This window comes from Myotis daubentonii, chromosome X, assembly GCF_963259705.1.
Source record: "Myotis daubentonii chromosome X, mMyoDau2.1, whole genome shotgun sequence".
Classification (NCBI taxonomy): domain Eukaryota; kingdom Metazoa; phylum Chordata; class Mammalia; order Chiroptera; family Vespertilionidae; genus Myotis; species Myotis daubentonii.
In genome coordinates, this window is record NC_081861.1 from 122,074,543 (window position 1) to 122,079,197 (window position 4,655).

Here is a 4,655-nt window from a genome sequence, read left to right on the forward strand (position 1 = left end):
GCATAACTTGTTGAAGTGACAGAAATGTATTATCCAGTATTTCGGGAGAAATATTATCAAAAGCTAATATGGTGCCTCTTCTGCTATGAGGAATATGTCTAAGTTTTTCAAGTTTTTCTTCATAATCTTTGCATTTACGTCCACAGTTTTGTTTTGTTTTTTCAAAGAATCAACATTAGCATAAGATTCTCCTTGACAATTGTTTTCGGAAGCACGTTTCCAAATTCTCGATATGGTCATTTTTTGCACTTAAATTGTTTTGCAGCTAACGTAATTGCACCTTTCTGCAACTTTTCCTTTTTCTTTTGATGCATCAAGAACTGGACAATTGCAACTCGATCTTTGCTTGAAAACTCTCTTTTTTTCATCTTTAAAAATGGGTCAATAGTCAACTGAAATAAAACAATTGATTTCGATCAGTGAATGAAATTAGAAAAATAGTTATAATTCGTAATAATTAGATTAACCTAAAAATTGACAGACGTGTCAAAACAAATGACAGATGTCATGAAACATTTTTTGATTGAAGGCTTCGCAATTTTGTGCTACAACATAACTTACAGCTGCATTCGCCAATAATTCCCGTTTAAATATTCACTTGCTACTATTATTATGGGAAAGAGGGAGTATTAAGCAATATGTTTTGGGGAATCTAGGTTGAATATTTTATTACTCCTCAACTGCAATATGCACTTTCCCTTTCAACTTGTAAATCATTAGCTCTAAATTACCACAATTAAATCATCAAGGGTTGATTTTTACCAAGTGCCCAAAGTAAGGAGTAGGTACCTTTGCTCTAGCTGTGGTTGTTAGTATTCCATTGTTTATTTTTACTCCTTCCCAAAGGGCAGATTATGTTAGAAACCAGTAAATGTGTGTGAGAAAACAAACTTGATCATTTGTATTCTCATTAGTGGCTACTTTTTCATATGGTGCTTTTTTGGTATCCAAAGGCATACTCTCAGTGAAAAAGTTTGTTATAGACTTGCTTTTATCAACATGGGAAGTTCAGATATGGGCCATGATAGATTGAGAAAGTAATACCAGGTAACTTTTGTTTTTCTTATATATTTCTTATGATGTCATATACTCTGTTTCTCTCTTCAGGAGAACAATATTCTTTCTTTTTTTTATGTTTTCCTGTTACTTTTTCTGCTAACTAGAACAAGTGAGAGATCTTGTAAGCCCTGGCCATGTTTGATAGTGTAATAGTAGCATCTTATTATGCTAATAATGCTTTACAATTTATTTCTTTGTACATATGTAGAGTTAATCTTAGCTATCAATTAGAGCTTTGATACTACTGTCCCATATGTAAATTATTTGGACAAATGTTAAAATTATTTGAGAAATAAATGACAATTTCAGTTACTTCAGAATGAAAAATACAAAAATACTTCATGATCATATATGATAACTGTTTAATCAGTAATTTTAGCAAGCAAGAAACAAATAGGGATACATTAATGAAGGTAAAGGAAATATATATATTTTCTCACAATCCTTAGATTAATTTCTCACATATGAACATATATTTTATGCACATATATACAAACATATTTATTTATTTATTTATTTATTTATTTATTTATTTATTTATTTAAATGGTATGTTTAAAATGCAGATACACATATCTACTTTGGGTTTAACCTATAATTATGTTTTTTGCATTTCACATTTCATTATTTGTGCACACATTTGGTATTCATAAAATAGTCAACAGTGAACTACAAGTATATTTCTTATGTCACAAACAATGCAGAATATTAAGTATTGGATATTACCAATTGAATTCAAAATTGAAATTACTATTGATTTAAAAATTATGAATATTCCTATAGTTAATAGAAAAAACTTTAAAATTTTTACCAGTCAGAAGAGCCACACAATGCTGTACATGGTCACAAAATTATTTTTATTCTTCTGACACACAAAATCTCTTACATATTTGAGTTAGAAAAAATGTGAGATAAAAGACATGAAAAGAATGCTATTCAATCACCTAGAGAAAAAAATAGAATTTATGACAACACAATAAATCAACATCCATAGTAGTTACCTGATTATGTGTTTTGTAGTAGCTACTGGCATTGCAATTGAACAGGGGTCCTCAAACTTTTTAAACAGGGAGCCAGTTCAATGTCCCTCAGACCGTTGGAGGGCCGGACTATAGTTTAAAAAAAAACTATGAACAGATTTCTATGCACACTGCACATATCTTATTTTGAAGTTAAAAAACAAAATGGGAACAAATACAATATTTGTATTTGCATGTGGCCCGGGGGCCATAGTTTGAGGACCCCTGCAATTAAAAGTCAAACCCGTTACTTGGAAGAGCTGTCATGGTTTCCATGACTGCAAAAAGAAGAGTGGTTTAAGGAATTAGATTTTATTATATATTAAAGGCTAAATTTGACTTGTTAACATCAACAAAGATTAAGTATTTCCTTATAAGCAAGGTGAAAGTCAAAGTAGCTTTGAAAATGCCACCATAATTACTTCATTATCCCACTTATTATAAAGGGAGTAGTTGCTTAGGTATGTTAAATTTTAAATACACTGCGTTTTATGGATAGAAAAATAGAAAGAACATTTAACACTTGGGTTTCCCAGAATCCATTGACCCTCCAACATAACTGAAATCCAATGGGAGTATTACAGTTTATATCTCCTTTTGCTATAGTGGCTAGTATTTGGTGTCATTGCTTTGTGATTGTCCTTCATGTTCCCTGCCCCTGAGATTGGTACACAAGGCACATTGTAAAAGAGAGATTAAATGTGTAGAAGTTGCAGTGACTTTAAGGATGAAGAGTGCAGTGGGACAGGAGGTTTTGGGGGCTGGGGAGATGGGCTTCAGAATGGACATAAGCAGAGGGGGATGGCAACAGCAGCGTTGGTGGTGAGCATCAGCAGTATATCTGGGGCAAAATGTTGGCTCTATTTCCTGTCCCTCAGTTCCTGTTCTCAACTGCACCTGTAGTCTTCCAGGGAGGTCTGTGAACTATCCAATTCTCTTCCAATAAATTATTTTTTTGCTTAATGTAACCAGAGTAGGTATCCATTGTTTGCAAACAATCCTGACTAGTATTGCTTCTTTCTTTCCGAGGTATCCATTTCTTTAATTGTTAATTGGTCATATAAATCTTTCACTACTCTTTGATAAACTTTAGCTTGAGCCAATTTATGAGCATGTAAAGGCAAGTTAGGGGATTTTGACATTGTCCAAGCATTATTGAAGAAATGAAAGAGCATATGGATCCTGGGAAATAAAATTCAGTGACCAATTTTTTTTATTTCTTTTTACAGTAAATGGAAAAATAACTACTAATTTTAGGAAAAAAATATGGGGCATGAGTAGTGAAATTGTGGGAAACAACAAAATTCTGATATAATACTAATATAGATAAAATTTACCACACAAAACCTAAAACCATTTTTATCTTTAATTATTCATCCAAAATACATTGTAAAGTAAGTAAGAAAACCAGAAACCCCATTTTCTGAGCCATATGTGTGTGTAGGAAAGATATTTTTGTGAGAAATTAATCTATTTTAGAGTTTAATTGGTCTGATTTTTATTGTTTGAATGGTCTGATTTATATTCATCCCTATTAACCTATCATTTCTTTCATTTGTCTTATAACAACTTGCAATTCACAATATACAAATATTTTGATTCAAGACAATGAATGAATGAATAAAGAAATATATACTTAACATACCATTTCAAAATATGAAAACAGTTTTAGTACAGATAACCCAATCTAAGCTGTTACTAACATTTTTAACAAGAATCCAATCTCATGATAAATACAATCTCTATGCACTAAGGAGTCATTAGTAAAGTTTGATGAAAGTTTATCTCATCCATAGCTGATTCCAGGCCTGTTGCTCAGCAACTACCTGCCAGATCACATTTCTAAGCTGTAATGTAACTGAATCCCTGGAGAGCACTTCAAACAAATGGGAGTTTTCAGCCACTTAATTCAGTGCCCTTTACACAGGGATTGCTTTAGGGACCATGAGATTTGAGACTTAAAATGCCCCAGGACCCTTGTTAACTCTAGAGTTTCCATAAACTGCTGGTTGCAACTATGCACCTTGAAGTCCAAAAGAAATGCACACAAGCAGGACTGAAAGTCACTCTAGCAGGCATTTCATTTCTAGGTTTCCTAGCAGTGAATGTAATAGCCAATGGAGAGTCTATTGACTCTCCAAGAAAAAAAAGAGACTAAGGACAGTCTTGTACCTTCATTTACCCGAATGTAAGGAGAACGACATCAATGAAAATATACAGATGGAGAGGTAGGTAGATATTCAGGAGAATATAATGGCTATGGAAGTTAATGAAAAATGGAATTTTAACTTTGGGACATTGAAACATAGGCTAGGGGAGATGACCGGATAGAAAACATTGTTCTATTCACTTACCTCCCTGCCTACAAAAATGAAAATAAAAGAAAAAGGAAAAAAAAGCAAAAAAAAGAAAAATGGAATTTTAAGAAGGTCTGATCATCAGTGCCCAACATATCCAAGAAGCCGAAATGCGTAAGATAAAGCCATGAGATTTGAGGTAAAGTTGCTTATGAGGCCAAAGTAAATTGGCTTTATCGATCAATCATTTTAATATTGAGCACTTTATTCACATTTTAGGT

At 32.6% G+C, this 4,655-nt stretch overlaps 1 non-coding gene across 1 annotated transcript; it reads left to right on the plus strand.

Moving 5' to 3' along the window:
* Window positions 1-4,316: 4,316 nt before the first annotated feature.
* Window positions 4,317-4,447, plus strand: LOC132225392 (small nucleolar RNA SNORA36 family). Its single transcript, XR_009450905.1, has one exon. It is a non-coding gene; the product is annotated as a small nucleolar RNA SNORA36 family (small nucleolar RNA).
* Window positions 4,448-4,655: the final 208 nt, after the last annotated feature.